Raw genomic sequence first — 18061 nt, forward strand, 5'->3', positions numbered from 1 at the left:
TAATCTTGAGAATGTCTCATTTTCTTGCAAATTGAGTTCATTGCAACACAAATGGGTTTTTAGTGCAAAGGAGGTCCTTTTTTTCACTTAGGTGCCCTACTTCTTGCTGTAGTGAGAAACATTTTGTTTTGGCAGCAGAAAACTCGCTGCAACAAAAATAAATCTCGCCGCAGCGAGAAACTCTCAAGTTCTGATGTAGTGTCTTTATTTTGATGAAGATTTTGACCACCTTCCCTTCTGAAATGGGAAAAGTGGTAAACATAAAAGTTATAGCCCTGCCTCTTATGTTTCTAATGGTCCAAAAATCAGGTCAATTGGACTTTTGTAGTGGTAGATATTTTAGAAAAACTGAAACACATGTAAACTGGTACTATTTCTCGCTGCAGCGAGAATGAACTTCGTTGTAGCGAGAAACAATCTGTCCTACATGCTACCCTATTCGGTTTTTGACATATTTTTCACCTATTTAACTTTATGGATTGATCATGGGTTGTTACAACACTATGAGGTTTTTAATCAAAGTTTGAAATTAGGGGTTTTTAGTAAGAAATTAAATAAATTGCATTGTTTTTTAAACAAGTGCATCATGATTTCCAAATTCTTCCTATTGATTGCTTGTTCCCTTCTTATGTTCACTCATTGAGTTTCGTACTCACGTTTTTAAAATTCATGTTTTCATATTTGAAGGCAGTTGGGACCTAGATTGAGTCGCACACATATGCTCGCCTTCTTAGTAGGTACTATGGCATCTTAGTAGCTGTACCTTCACCCACGGTCACTCCGCTGATGGTCAAGAGTCGTATGATTGTGTATACATATAAGTAATGTAGACCACTCATATTCATGTTAGAGAAATCAAATATGTATATTTGATTACTGAAGCCACTATAAGGTGGCAAATGAGTGATACTATGTTAGCATAATACAATTGTGAGTATTGGGTTATTATAAAATGTTATTGAAATATTTTTAGTTGAGAATTACAATATGGGTTTGAGAAATGATGGTTTGGAATGATGATCGAGATTGCATAAATAGGCTTGCTTGGGCTTAGTGGGCTATGCCCATTGGGCTCATGCACCGATCATAGCTTGGAATTTGGGCTATGACAAGAAGTATACCAAAGAAATGCTGAAAAAGTTTGGTGTGATGAATATGAAGTCAATTGGAACTCCTATGAGCCAGTCCACAAAGCTTGACAAGGATGATAAAGGAAAAGATGTGGACCAATAACTTTATAGAGATATGATTGGTTCACTTCTTTATCTTACTGCAAGTCGACTTGATATATTATTTAGTGTGTGCTTATGTGCAAGATTCCAATCATGTCCCAAGAAATCACATTTGACTGCAGTGAACAGGATTTTTAGATATCTCTTAGATACTCAAAGCTTAGGCTTACGATATCCAAAAGTTCATCTTTTATTCTTTTTGGCTACTTTGATGCTGATTTTGCTAGTAGTAAAACTGATCAAAAAAACACTAGTGGTATTTGTGAATTCCTTAGAAACATGCTTGTGTCTTGGTCTTGCAAGAAACAAAATTCTGTTGCTCTATCAACTGTTTAAGTTGAGTATATATCACTAGGTAGTTGTTGTTCACAAATTCTATGGATTAGGTAGCAGCTAAATGATTTTGGAATGGCTATGCATAAAGTTCCTATATATTGTGATAATATGAGCGCCGTTAATATCTCCAAAAATCCTGTTCAACATTCTAGGACAAAACACATAGAAATAAGACATCATTTCGTTAGAGATCATGTGCTTAGGGGAGATATTGAAATATATTTTGCAGATACCTTGCATCAATTGGCTGACATTTTTCACAAAATTATTGAATGAAGAACAATTTTGTAGAATTAAGAGAGATTTAGGAATGATTGATGTCAATTAAGTCTAAGTTTTGCTGAATTGGTCATGTTTTTTATGATATTGTGCATGATGATTGTGTTTATCTCTTGGTGTAATTGATTAAAGAATGTTTTTTGATTAGTTAAAGGAACCTTACATGGAAGATAAGATTCATTTTAATTAGTTAAAGACCTTTATAATCAATTAAAACAATTATGTGTTATGGAAGATAATCAAAGTCAATGAGGTAATAATCAGTTAACAGCTATCGTAACCGATTAATGCAAGTTTGGTAGTTAGAAAGCTTCCAAGTCAGAAACATAGTAATCAATTAAGGCTGACTCTAATCGATTAGAGGAAATTTGTGGAAAAGAGAAATTGTTGGGTGGGAATTTTCTTTAAGAAAAAAAACTGGGCAAGTGGTACTAGACATCACCCACTTAAAACGTGGGTAACCAGTTATTAACTTCTCATAAAAAGACCCCCCACCTACTTAAAGAGTCAGTTACATTGAAAATCAATATATAAGAGCCTTTAGATTTTCCTCTCTCTACTTCCTTTGAAACCCGATAAGCCCTAAGAAAGAAAATCTCATGGCAAAAACTTCTTTTACACACAAAGTAGCTAAAAAGGGAAAAGGAAAAAGGAAAGCTGATGATCCTCCATCACATTCCCTTAAGAAAAAAAGGAAAAATCAAAGAATTTTTAACAGAGAAGAAAAAGAGAAGCAAAAAAAAGGTGACAGAGAAAGGGAAAAGATTAGCTGAGGTAAGAGCCCCCACAAGCAAAGGTAGTGATTCATCCTCCTAATTTTGAAATCATTGCATGCTGATAGGTTTAGAAAGATTGAGAATGGTACAATCTCTTGTGAGAAACTTTTTGATTGGACTAGTTTCAGTGATGCTTCTATAGTGAAAGAGGATTTAGAAAATTATTTTGAAAAATTAAAACTGAAGTTCATGAGTACATTTAGAGATAGGATGTTCAGCCCCACCTTAGTTAAAGAACTTTACTCTAGCATTGCTTTTGACAAAACTGAATTGGAAGAACATGATGAGTTTGCTGAAGATAGCTTAAATATGGTTTTAAATGGTAGAAATTTTTAGATTAGTGCTCAGGATTTAGGTGAATTCCTAAAAATAGAATGTGAAATAGGAGAGTACAAAATGCTTGAGAAATATAATCCAAGCCATCTTTGGGAAATTGTAATTGGAAAAAAAGAGAAGTTTCCTTTCAGAAGCTATGCTAGTGAGATTAAGAATGCTCAACTTAAGATTCTCCATTATTTTATTGCAATCACTCTGCATGGAAGAAGTAGCAGTTTTAGCTATATGAGTGCACAAGATTTATGGTTGATGGAAATAGTTTTTAATGAAATTCCACTGAATGTGGGAAGGTATATGGTAGAGATAATCAGGGGAACCTTGTTGGGGGACAAAGAAAACTTGCTTTATGGCAATATTCTTATAGCTTTGGTGAAAAAGAAAGGAATCTGGAATGGAAGATTTCAATCTGATCTGACCAGAAACAAGGATCAAGGGATATTTTTAGGGAGTGTGCTAAAGATGGGTTACAAGATTGAGAGAAATTAGTGTATTAAGATCACAAAAGGTACACTTTTGCCCTCTCTAACTAGCAATCCTTCAACACCCTTCACTAAGGCTTGTCAACCTCTTCCTCAAAGTGACATGTTGTTTAATCTCCTCATGAGAATCGATGGGAAGTTAACTAATTAGGCTAAGAAGATTGTAAAGATTGAAGAAAAACTTCAATAGCTTGAAGCCTTGTTTCATCAAGCCAAGGAAATCAAATTCCCTGAAGCTCTAGCCACTACTCCAAGCCAATCCAGTGAAAGGATTGCTATAGAATAATTTAAAATTCTAGCTTCTAATCGTGAAGGGGAAACTGGACAAGAAATACTTAAAGAGAATGTTGAACAAGAAGAATAAGAAAAGGAAAAGACACCAACCATAGAAGAAAATGAGGAAGAAAAAGGAATGGAAAAAGAACCAACCATAAAAGAGAATGAGGAAGAAAAAGAAATGGAGAAAGAACCTACCATAAAAGAGAATGAGGAAGACAGAAAGAGAAATGGAGAAAGAACCTACCACAAAAGAGAATGAGGAAGACGGAAAGAGAAATGGAGAAAGAACCTACCACAAAAGAGAATGAGGAAGACAGAAAGAGAAATGGAGAAAGAACCTACCATATAAGAGAATAAGGAAGAAAAATAAATGGAGAAAGAACCCTAAGTGGAAAAAGAACACTCAGTTGCTGAAAAAGGTGCTGTGAGTTCCCCTAAAGAGTTTGAAAAGATCCTAGTTTTTGACTTTAGCAGAGACATCATCAAGGAAGTTATAATTAATCAGGCACAACAATAAGCAATGATGCAAGAAGTTTAGTCAGCTCCATAAAAGATAGAACAAGGTGCAGGGGAAGAAAAATCAAGACAGGGCTAAAGCAGTTGAAAGGGACACTGCTCCTATTGCGAAGAAAACTATAAGAAGGGGGAGGAAAACAATGGCCATTAAAACAAAAACTTTCACAAGAAGAAAGTCTGCACGACTAACATTGACCTCCACCAAACCGACCTCTAAACGTACAGCCCCTCAAACCGTATCATCATTTGACTCTCCATCTTACTTTTCTCCTAAATCTCTCAATGTTCATTTTGGCACTGACGAATCCTCACCTTCATCTGATTCAGATTAGAACCTTTTTAGATGATGCCGAAAAGGGGGAGAAAAATAGAAAGACAAGAAAATAGGATTAGAAAATAGAGCTGATAGGAATGATGAACTCAATCTTTAACATATTCTTTTATTGTCTTTGTTTTGGTATGTTTTATGATGTGTTTTGAACAATGTTTATGCTGAGCTAAGTATTTTTCCCTTTTTGCCTTGGATTGGAGAATTTAAAGCTAAGACTTGTGCAATCCAACTTCCAAGGTATGGGTTTAGTTCGTTAATGAAGGATTCAAGCTTAAATAGTTGGATTGCTAGAATTTAGTTAATTGTGTGAAAAGTTAGCATTTTTCGAAGGCTAGGAATAATTAATATTTTAATGCTCTGATGTGTTTAAAGGGGGAAACGTAGTTAAGTCAACTCATTAGCGAGCTAGACAATGATTGAAGGCTAAAGATTGAAGCTTGGCAAGGAGTGCTTCCCATTTTCACTGTGAGTAGGTATAAATAAAATGCACGTAATGCATAACACATGATAGATACATTGCACTGGTATTAGATTTCGTATGTAGGCTTAGATGAACATTCCTAGGCTATAAAATAAATTATTTATGTGTATGTGTATATATGAATATATATATATATATATATATATATGATTACCTATATGTAAGTGCCTAAGCTAGAGAACCAAATTGTAGATTGTGTGGTTGTGTGCTGTGATGTGAGCCACATGGGTGGCCTATATTGTGAGTGTGCCTAGACTATGACGTCTAAAGGCTATGATGAACCCCTAGGAGTAGATTATCCTAGGAGAATGATATATTCGAGTGATTTGATTGAACGATGCCTTGGAGACTTAAAGGCACCTAGAACCTAACCGAGCCTAAGATGATTGAAGCTCGATAAATGCGAATTGAGGTTTGATACAAAAAATGTGAATGACAAATTCATGATGACCAATGTATGAACTCGATTTAACTGGCCAATGTATTGGTTTATGAACATTTGTGTACATTGTGAGCCAAAGATAATGTAATATGTTTGAATTTGTATGAATATTTGATTATAAATCCTTTGGCATATGTGTTATATGATTTTAGACTCTAAGGCTTGCTTGGGTCTAGTGGGCTTGCCTGTAAGGCTTGTGCGCTAGTCATGGTCCTCGAGTTTGGGTCATGACATGGACCTGTTGCTAATGATAGTAGCCAGTAGCCATTATGCACAATGCTTAGCTTTGATTGGGTAGCTAACAGAGTCTTACCCCTTTTGATTTGTTTTCGTTTGGTAGTTGATGCAATCTTAGCTCGTTTGATATACAGTTGAAGACTATCATGTATCCAACTTTTTTGGTGTGACGACACATTTTCATTTGATTGTCCATGTTATCCAATGCTCTGCAATTTATTTGTAGTGATATTTGACTCTATAGAATTGGGATTCAATATTTGTTTTGACTTTGGACTTTGGAATTGATATTGTTTGATTTTAGATTTTGGATTTTGGTATTTGTTTAGACTTTAGTCCTTGAATTTGGCAATTGTTTCAACCATGGTGCTTGAGTTGCTACTTGTTTCGATTCTAGCATTTGGATTTGGTATTTGTCTTAACCTTAATCTTTGGATTGGGTAATTGCCTTGACTTTGGCATTTAGACTTGATTTACTCAATGTAATACAAACTATGTTATTTTTTAAATCCATTTGTTTCCTTGAAGGATTTTCTAGAGATAACAACATTATTTCATTTTCTTTGAAACTAAACCTTCATTTTCTTCAACATCTTTTACAAAAGCTTTATAGCCTGATATTTATAAATTCTTTTCTTGGATATACTTGAACATTTTACAAACCATTATTCTTATTTCAAAGGCTTGAGAGTGGGATTTCAACAAAAAGTTATAAAATCCTTTTAAATGAGGTTGTATCCGTCAAGATGATGGTATTAGAGTTTTCTTTTAACACGTGATTCGACTTGGCACTTAACTTGCACCTTGGGATGTTTGATTTTGTATGGGGATTTAATTCCCAAACTCTTTGAATATTTATTATGGTTGAAAGGCAAACTTTGATATAAATGGCTTTACGCATGACTTGTTAGCTTGTGACCTTATTGTCTCTTGAACTTAAGTGTCTTAATGCTCACATTTCTAAACCCTTTTGACATAACAAAAAGAGGAAGAAAGTTTATGAGCAAATTTGGAAACTTGATGCATATGTTGAGAGGGATATTTTAAGTTTAACATTCATTGAACAACCTTTCTCACTTCAGCTTAAATGATTTCAAACAAGGGCTTGGGGACTATGAGAGTTAAGGGGAGTTTCAAAAAAGATTTCAAAATGCAATTTATGCTCATAGTTTTATCATATAAAAAAAAGAAGATTGTTAGCTTGAAAATGAGTATAGATTTGATTATGATAAAATTATTCAAATTTGCATTAGCTTTACAAATAGTGATACTTGACAAGTTCTTGAAATGATTAACTCTTGTACATTTGTTCTTACATAATTATAAGCTTGATTGTTTTAGTTGTGTGAATTCTTGAAGTTATTAAACTTTCACACAATCATAAATGTCCATAAGCTTGAATGACTTAGTTCTATGCATGTTAAACATGCTTGAATGAGTTCTCTTCATGATCTCCCTAACAATTACTCTTAAGATATTCGAAAGTGCAAATTAGGTTCACAAGTGGTAGAGTTTATTTAAAGATATTCAAAGTTGTTTGATCTTCACCAAGGTTGTTTCAAGCAATGAAATTCATTCTCAACTCAACGTTTGATCATAAGAAAGAGATGGCCAAAGTTACATGTTGAATTGATGAAGAAATTGAAGATCTAAAGGCAAGAATCAATCCTAAATTAAGGTAAGTTGATCCAAGGGTAGAATGGTTAAAGAATGGTTCAAAAATTGTGAAGTTTAGAAGGCATAGTTGACCTTGTGGCAACATGGATGAAAAATCATGAAGATATGGAGCCATAATTGTGAAACCCCACCCTAATGTGAGATTTTCTAAGCTTGAAATCCTTAGATAAGTAAGTTAAATTATGTTTTTGAGAAGTTGAAATTTAGTTTTGGTGAATGGAAAATTTCATGGTGTAATGTTTTGAGATGATTTTGTGTTTGGAATGTTCAAAAGTAAGTTTTGATCTTAGAAGAATTCATGCTTTGATGTATTAGGATTATTTACAAAGTTTGTGTTAAATGGAGTTCAATTGGACATGTTTTTAAGGTTTATTTTTGCTTTTTGGACTCAATCTATCGATAAATGCTTTTCATTTATTGATAGATATAATCCAGAAAGGTTTTATCAAAGTTGCCCTAAAGAACATTTATGGATAAATGAGCAGATCTATCCATAAATAACCAAATTTATCGATAGATGGCAATCAAAAAGCTTTCAAAAAGGGTTTTAAAGCTCATCTATCATTAGATAGCCTAGATTTATCAACAAATGACGTCGTTTTCAGAAAAATAAAAAGGGTAAAAGCATATTTTCACTTCCCAAACTATAAATATGACACAATACTAGAGAGTTTTCAACCCTCAGCCGTTTTGTCAAGGTAAACCTTTTCTTAAACCTTTTTCGACTTGTTTATAGTAAAAAATCTTCATTTTCAATGATTTTGATCATAGTTTTAAGATTTAATGATGAAAATGTCATTTTTATGCTTTACAACCTTTAAAGCTCACATTTTAATGTTGAAAATTTATGATTTTTGCCTAGAAATTTCTGTTGAGGATTAAAGCTAAGGTTTTTGTGATTTCTTTCAACATCTCAGCTCATCTAAGGTAAGTTTAGAGGATTTATTCATGTTTAGCGTAGTTTAGAAAGAGAAAGTAGTTATAGTCAAAAGCAAATAGATATAAGAAGTTGCTAGATTAATTATTCCAAGATTATTAGTTTAGAAATTGATTGTTATGAATATTATGTGATAGGAATGCTTGAAAACACACTGGATTACATGGAATCAGAGTTGTAATCGAGCTTCTTATAAGATGAGTGGATACACCACTTTCAAACTATTTTGATATGTAAAGTCGAAGTATGATTTGAGGATTATTGGTGAATATGATTTTCTACAAACATTTATGAAATGAAAATTTTTTTTTGGATGAGGAAAATATTGTAAAATCCATTTGTAACGTACTATGTATGTAAATATGATATTATGTATTAATTTTCAAAAAAGGAGGGACAAGCAGCTTATGTTTGAGTCCACTCGATTACTTCGATCTTCAGACTAGTGTAGGTATGAGATATGATTATGATTATTGCATGAATGTATGAGGTGTATTCTAGCTATGTCGAGGCATGAAATTTATGATGGCTTGTATGATGATTTTCATGTAAGATATTATGTTTATATATATGATGTGTTTTCCATATACTACATGAGATGTTTTAAGAAGCATGATGAATGCTATGAGATTATGTATATAATGCATGTTTTACATATGATATGATAAAAGAGTAGGCATGAGGAAATGGCATGAGATGTGTATATGATGTGAAATTCCACATACCTTATGAGATGAGTAAGCATGTATGTGATGAACATTTTACATACTAAATGCTATGAGTATAAAAACTTAACAAGTGCGATTGATTCCACTCACACGGGGTGTAATGATGACTTCACTCCCATGATACATCATAAACGCCTAAGGTGTAATAGGGTTGTACATTGCTAGGCCAAGGTTGATAAGAGTTGTACCATCATAATGTGTGAGTTTAATGTTAATGGAATGATTATAATTGTTATCTTTATAATATGTTGCATGTTGAATTTATCTTAATTAATGTTTATGATCTAGACTCTATGTTGGCATGAGACTGTGATTAGAGAAATGAAATGAGCCATAGAGATAGTCTCAAGAGGTAAAGGGATTTAAAGGCAAAAATACACAATTTTGCCTAGAAAATAGAGTTTCAGAGGTTATCTATCGATACATGTAGAACATCTATCGATAGTTAGCATACAAAACGCAAGAAAAAGCATTTTGCTTTAAATGTATTGATAGATGTTCATCATCTATCGATAGATAAGGTATAGAATTGTATGTATTGGCTTGTTTGAAAGCTTTTATGATCTAACTACAATAACAAATATGGAGGTCAATAAAAGTAGACATTGCACCAAGTTCTTATCATCTCTAAGATATATGATGAGGGAATGAATTACACTGTAAGACTATACACTGAAAGGTTGTAAAGAATCCTTTGACTAATTTAAATGAATTGGTAAGGTAATATCATTATTTGATTTTTACATGGAGTTTTTACTTTGCATTAAAGCACCCAGGTGATCCAAGGTAGGAGGCATGGTTTCGATTTGTTTTAATTATTTTTTATTATGTTGCATTGATACTCTAACTATGTTGTTCCTAGTAGCTATATTTTTCCAACAATCAATGCCATTTCATAAGGCATATAAGTCTTTTTATCGATGAAATGTTCATACTTAAGATGTGTCTGCTCCAATTTATTATATATAGAAAAGAATTAAAATTTTAACATAAAATATAAAAAAGTGTAAAATAAAAATTGAATAAAAAGATAATTAAGAAAAATGTACAAATCGTAACTTCGTTCTCATAAACTTTTTTATTAGCAATGATCATTTTAAATTGTCATGCCATCCAAATCCAGTCTTGGCTACAAATTTTTGTTATAGTTTTCCATGTAGTTTTCACTGTCCTAAGATGATTTCCACATGCTTTGTCTCACAATGAACATTAAAATTTTCATTTATAGCTTCCATTACTCAAGCATAAAACTTATTTCCTTCCTAAGCCACATCAGCAAGGATCTTAAGTAATAAACTTTCCATTGGTTTTATCCACCTAAATTGCTTTGACTTTCCCATCTCTACCATAATTATTTATATTAAAAACGAATAAGTTACAAAAAAACCTATAATAAATAATCATACACAAATATATATAGTTAACCAATAATAAAGAAAAAGTGCATAAAATGTTAATAGCAACTTAAATGTTCAAGACAACAACTTCAAACAAGTAAGAACATACATAAAATTAATGTTTGAAACAAAAAAAAATTTACATTTTCCTAACTCTATAATCAATTCACATAGCATGTACAATTTCATCTCTCTTTGTCATCTATTCTCTAGTTTCTTTTCTTGCTTCCTGAGCTATTGGAACAATTCTTACCATTTTCAATTCTGTGTCATCTACTGATAGTTGATTAAGTGCATCATTAGGATCAACTCCCATTATATGGTTTTGGATGATACAAAAATATAAAACCATATCTGCTTGTGTGTCATAATTCCAAAATGGTTCAGAATCTAACACATGAAAATGTTTCTTTAAAATCCCAAATCCTCGCTTAACAGTTGTTCTTTAACGATGAATGGCAAAGATTAAAAAGTTCATCCTTGTTTTCAAGATGAAGCTTACTATATTCTTTCAAATTATATCGAACACCTTCAAATGGATTGATAATTCCATTCCGAATGCCATATCTATCATTAGTAAGATAATATTTGTCTACAAGTTTACAGACATTATCTTATTGCTAAATAAATTAGTTATCAAATGAATGACAAATATTAAATTTTTATATTATCATTATTTAACCTTCCATAATTCTAAATCCTTTCGACTTTGAAAGTGCATTACTTAAAATACAAGAATCATGTGCACTTCCTTCCTAACCAGCAAGCACAAATATGTAAATTTGTTGTGTTTAAAATATATGATGAGACATCTACATATTTAGTTTAATTGTTGACATAAGATTCTCTTACTTAAAGAGCATGGAATCTCCATTTCCTTTAAATAAAAAAGATAAACGTATATGATTGGAGATAATTTTCTCATATCCTATACATATAAAACAAATAACACTTCAAGTTAAGTTCACCTCGAGCCTAAAAGATCATGTCCAAGGCCCGGCTTGAGTTAAGTAGCCTAGCTTATGGACAAGTGTAGTTGGGGAGAGTTTTTGTTTTATACTTTAGTTAGTCTGAAAATTGTTTTTTACTTTTGTAAAATAAAATGCAAATTCCAAATTTTTAGATCTATTTTTCATTGACTATTAAATGGTTTCCATTGACCATTTTATTTTCTGTCAATCAAACATAAAAAAATACGAAAGTCAATTTTAATGAAACAAAATAAAGCTTTAAAGCTTTGTTGTTCGATGGTTGTTAAAGTAGTTATTGATGTTGGATTTGTGGTGAAATTGCTAGATGTAATGGAATATGTTGATTTAAATTGTTTGAAAACAATGGCAAAGAATGATTTTTTTCTTTGTTAATTCTATAAGTGCTTCCAACAAAATAATTTCATCCTCCTCTTTGTGCTTTTTTTTTTTATAGTCTGGATGGTGAATAGTTTAGGCTTTGGCATGTTATGTCTTTGGTGCTTACATGTTGTGAGTACTCCCAACTTTTTTTTTTAATTTTGAATATGATTTTGTTGATAAAGATTTTGCTCCACTTGTTATTGATTGGTTGTCTACTTCCTCTTCCAACAAACCCTTTATGGGACTTCATCTTTGAAGTGTTGGTAAAGAGACTCAATCGTTTCATTCGATAAGCTATCACAAGGAAGAAAATTCCACTAAAAGGTAGGAATTTCCTCTTGTTTCACTTTTAATTTTCTTCACTATCAAAGCTTTAATACCATTAATGGTAAAAAAGAAAACAATGGGTCCTAGAATCATGTGGGGAGTTAGCTTGGTTATCACATACTAGGAGAGAGAGTTTTTATTTTGGGTAAGGAGAATTTTTGTTATACATGGAAAGTGGTATGTGTTTATATGAGGTGTTTATGTAGATAATGGATAATTGCCTTAAGGAGACATGTTGGTAAGAAAAATTACTTTTTTTACCATAATTTAAATATTGTGATTTATCTAAAGCATGATGTCTTTTTGCTAAAATGTAAAGGAGCACAATCATTAATCAAAAGTAGTGTTGGTTCAAACTAACATGTCTAGAAAAGCTGCATGTCTTGAGATAAAACACTTTTTACTCAACAAGATTATAAAAGTAATACCTTGCTAATTCTTTTGGATATTCCATAAACTTATATTTATCTTACTTACCTCCAAGTTTGTCAGATTGTGCACGCTTCTCATAAGCCTTTCATCCTTAAATCTTTAAATAAGACAAATATAACCTTTTACCTTTTTATATCTCATATGGGATTTTGTATACTAATCTAGTTGTAACTTTATTTAAAAGATTCATGGCAACTTCAAGTGCATATCCCTAAAATGAAGTAGGAAGGTCTACCTTGCTCATCATAGACTAAACCATGTCCAATAGGATTTGATTTTTCCTCTTTGAAAAACCATTATGTTACGAAGTTCATAAAGGAGTGCATTGAGAAAGAATTTCATTTTTTTTTAGAAAGTCTAAACATTTTTTGTTATGATATTTATTAGATCTAATTATGAGATTGATAGTGTAGATGAATGCCTTGTAAGTCAATTAGTTGGTTGTGCAATGATACATTTTATATTATAAGAATTTACATTTAATAAAAGACATTTATTTAACATAAGACTTGTCAACTAAAATAAATAAAGTCCATGGAATCATATGTGTTTTGCAAAATGAATTATAAAAGTGTTATATTTATGAAATGCTTATTGCATCAAAACATAAATTTCTAAAAGATTTCCAGTTAATGTTTCATCAAGAATTGAATTTTGAGAAAGTCGAGAGAATGACACAACATCATATGTTTCTCAATTAGAACTGAGCAATTGGTCTTATAGAATGAATTATTTTTTTTTTGAAAGGTAAGCACAACTTTATCACATGAGGAAAAACCAAACACACACATCCTTTCATTTGTTATCCATATTACCCATAATGACAAATTACAATATTTAACCTTCATTCAAAATCTCATAAGGACAGTATGAGTAGATACTACAACTTCAAATGAGGTTCATAAACTTCTTTGGATACCATTATGCCTTAAATCAAACAATCTAAGTGGCAGTATTCCTACGGCCAACACGAGCAACAAAACCAGTTTTAAGCACAGCAACTGAATACTTGAACTAACATGTGGGTGCTTGTTACATAAACAAGTTTATTAAACATGACCCACTAAGAGAATTCCATATGGTATTAAGGTAACTTATTCTTAGACTTAAGATTATCTGGTTATGTAAGTTATCCTTAGACTTAAGATTATTAGGTTACCTTATATGTGAATTGCTATACCATGAAGCTATTTAAAGTGGTCTTAATCAAGGATGCTTATAAAGGGATAAATATGTTGGGAGAAAGGCATGCAATTATATTACATTACACAATGGAAATTTAAAACTTTTTCCTTAGGTAGAATCATTTTATGGATATTAATCATAGATTAACCCTAATTAAAAGATAAAGGTCTCTATTGAAATTACAAGGTTCCAACATAATTTAATCCTCTTGTACCAAGCTAGGTTGTAGCAAACCACAAGCTGTCCAAGTGTCTAACTTAATGGTAATCAACATGAATGGCAATTGTGAATAACTCCAATGGAGAATAGGGTTACTTATGCTTGTAGAGCTTAGTGCTAGCTAAAGGAGAGGCAATTTTTACTTTTTTTTTTCACCAAGAGAAACCAAAACACAACTAAGAACATCAAGGTACACTAATAGACAACAAAGGAGCCAAGTTTCTTGACAAGTTGTGATCCACATTGTTTATTCTCTTTGATTAATCCATGGGGTTTCAAAAGCCATTATTTAAACCTCAATCAATGGATGAATTAGTATGAGTTATACTCAAGATTGGGAAGAAAACAATGGCCAAATGATTATGAGTGATGATCAACGGTTTCACAAGGCTATAGGATAGCTAGGCCGATTTTTAGAGTTTTGGAACTCTTTCTAATTTTTCTCTAACAACCATTTCAAGATTTTCAGTATATTAGTGTTGGTTATGTGGCTCATGTCTGAAAATCAACATGAACCTTATATTTGTAAGTAAGTAATTAATCTTAAACCCTATAGGATTATGCATGAACATTATGCTTAATTACATAATAGCTTTTATGACTAGTTGAACCATTCAATTATGTCATTCATTTATGTCCTTGAAGTTTTTTAACTTCTTTTAATTAAGTCCAAATTAATTAACCCTTTTTAAAGTTCTCTATGAAATCCCACATTGAGTAGGATAATAAGTTAGGAAATCCTTAGGTGAGCATATAGATTATATGTTTTGAACATCAAACTTAGATTGAACCTTCCAAAAGAATTATTGACACTTTTTGTTGTTTGTCTCTTTTGAAGCAGGAAATTTTTTAAGATTGGAAGGGGTCAAAATAGGTGATATTTATAGAACAATCTTTTAGAAATAAAAACTGAAAGTAATGATTCCTTTGGTTTTTAGATGATCAAAAATGATTTTTCCCTAATTTTTGGAGCACATTTGCTAGGGTAAATGGAAATCACAAATTTAATTTCAGTCAAACTTTTTCGATTTTGTTCTTGAAAACAAAATTTAGATTTTTTATTCTTTTGGATTTTGATTTTTTTGATATTTTTATTGAATCCAAAAGAGGGGTTGTTTGCTTATTTACATTAAATATCTTAAGTAAATGGAAAGTAAAAAGTAAAGAGGATATTTACTAAATGGTATTTAATGTAAATAAGTTGGGTAGCTTTTATTGGCAATCTGTCCTAGAAAATTGCATTCTATCTCAAATGTATCGATACATGTTCATGATGTATCGATACATTTAGCCTAAAAAAGGGTTTTCTGATGAAAATGTATTGATACATGTTCATAATGTATTGATACATTTTTCCCAGAATCAAATGTATCGATACATGGGCCAATGTATAGATACATTTCGTCGATTTTAGAAAAATAAAAGGGGTAAAAACGTATTTTCACACCCTAGCTTATAAATATATCACATTTTTCGAGGGTTGGCAACCCTTAGTCACATTTGCAAGGTAAAACACCTATTCTTAAGCTCTTTCAACACATTTTTAATCCAAAATTCCATTTTATGATTCTAAGGCTTAGATTTGAGTTTTTATAAAAAAACATGACATTTTCAGCTTTTAAAGCTTTTGGCTTTGGATTTTCAGAACTTAAATAGTTGTGTTAATACCCAAACTTTCTGCTGGTGAGTAAGTTTAATGGTTTTATGATTTGCTGAAGCATCTAAGCCCACCTAAGGTAAGGATGGAAGATTAATGGGCTCCTAAGCATGGATTTTAGCTAGAAAATTAGTTTAGCCAAAGTCAAGTGCTTTCGAAAGTACATAGAATAATTATTACGAAATTCTTATTCTAGGAAATAATTGTGATGATTGTTGTATGATAGGAACACTTGAAAACTCCACGGATAACGCCGAAAGGGAGTTGTGCTTGGAGCTAGAAATCGACTTTCTAATTACATGAGTGGATACACAACTTTCAAATTGTTTTGATATGTAAAGCTAGCATGATTTCGATGAAAAAGGTTATTTATGCATGTTGAAATTATATCTCCAAAATTAGTTATCAAAGGATTTGAGATTTTAGATTGAAAATGATTTTTTTCTAAGAGAATAAATTAATAATGATTGTGATGTGATTTACTCAATGGATTTTCTAAAATGTTTATGAATCTACTATGTATGTAAATACTCTACTATGTATTTGTTTTTAACAAAGAGGGACAAGCACCTTATGTTTGAAGTCCACTCGATTGCACCGATCTTTAGACTGGTGTGGGTATGAGATATTGTATGCTTATGTATAGATGCCATAATATACATGTTGGTATGATGAATGCCATAAGATTATGTATATGATGTAAATTCCATATACCATATGAGATGATCAAGTATGCATGATGTATATTATAGGATGGTGTATATGATGTAAATTCCATATACCATATGAGGTGATTAAGTGTGCATGATTAATGCCATGAGAATATATATATGATGTATATTCCATACACTACATGAGATGATTAAGTACGCATGATTAATACCATGAGAATATGCATATGATGTGTATTCCATACATTACATGAGATGATTGAGCTAGCATAAATGCCATGAGATTAGATATATGATGTAAATCCCATATACCTTATGAGATGAGTAAGCATGTATGTGAAGGACATTCCACATACCACATGCTACGAGTATGAAAACTCAAAGAATGTGATTGATACCACTCTCATAGGGTGCAAATGACGACTTCACTCATATGATGCATCATAAAATGCCCAAGGTGCAATGGGGTTATATATTGCCAGCCCGAGGTTATACGTTGCCGACCCAAGGTGCAATAGAGATGTACATTGCCAACCCAAGGATGATGGGAGTCATACCATCACAATGTATAAGGTTTAATGTTAATGAAATGATCATGGTTGTTATGTTTATGGTATGTGGTATGTTGAGTTCATTTGAGTAATGTTTGTGGTTTATACCTTATGATGGCATGAGAATGTGGTTAGTAAGAAGAATTGAGCCCTAAAGATAGTTCCCGAGATGTAAAAGGACTTAAGAAATGGCAAAAATGCTGAAATTGTTCAGAAACTTGGTCTCTATGTCCAAAGTATCTATAAAGCCTGATCTTATAAAATACTTGTCATGACATACATGTAATGATAGCATGATTGCATGCTAGGAGAGTCCCAAAAAATTTACAATAGTAGGTATTGTACCTAGAGGTACAACAAAGTTAATTTAAGCCTCGAACTAGATCAAATAGGAATTTTAAGGTGAAATTAAGAGCTTCATAGTCTAGGGATGACTCAAAATGGTAATTTGGAGTTTGAGGATCAATTTCGAGTCAAATCGAAATTTTCACTATCTAGGGGCAAAATGGTCATTTGCCACCTAGGGACAAAATGAGAATTTTTAGAAAATATTTTTTGGCTCCATTTGACTTATTGGAGTATGATTTGAGTATTGGAGTATGATTTAAGGTTGAGAAGTGAAAAAAATTATAATCCCGGTATTTTTCGGAGCATAAGGGTAAAATGGTAATTTTGCCATCTCAGGGGCAAAATTGTAATTTTACACACCCGACACTTATCCAGCACATGGATTTTATCCAATATTAACATGGATAATTGAAGGAATTTATATGGTGGAGGGAGAAAGCTTAATAGTTAAGAAATGACACATGGACCAACAATATGGTGACATGTGTCAAGTTTATATCTATTTATTTTTTTTAGCTTTAAAATCAGCAAAAATCAGCCTATTTTCTTCATTATGGCCGCCCAAAGCATGAAGTGAAGAAGAACAAAACCTAGGTGGAAAAATTGAAGAAAAAGTGTGAGATTTTAAGGGATTAAGCCAATAAAGGTACAATTTTGTGATTTTATCTTGTGATTTACACTACCCATGCTTTCTTTTTCATTTTTCATGCTTAGAACTCAAGTTTTCATGATGAACCCATGCTGGCCGAATTTGAGAGGAGAGGTTTTGAGCATTGATTTTGCTAGATTTCAAGTTAATTAAGTGTTTTTGGTTGTTTGGTAATGGAAAGTATGAAAATCTAGCCTGAGTCGGAGA

General features: G+C 31.9%; 1 long non-coding RNA gene across 1 annotated transcript in view; it reads left to right on the plus strand.

The window, feature by feature from the left end:
• Window positions 17768–18061, plus strand: part of LOC108663729 — a 3147-nt gene continuing 2853 nt past the window's right edge. The window contains exon 1 of the long non-coding RNA XR_001929740.1: window positions 17768–17851. This is a non-coding gene — a long non-coding RNA (uncharacterized LOC108663729). The remainder of the gene's footprint in view (window positions 17852–18061) is intronic.

Source organism: Theobroma cacao, chromosome 10 (assembly GCF_000208745.1).
Source record: "Theobroma cacao cultivar B97-61/B2 chromosome 10, Criollo_cocoa_genome_V2, whole genome shotgun sequence".
Classification (NCBI taxonomy): Eukaryota; Viridiplantae; Streptophyta; class Magnoliopsida; order Malvales; family Malvaceae; genus Theobroma; species Theobroma cacao.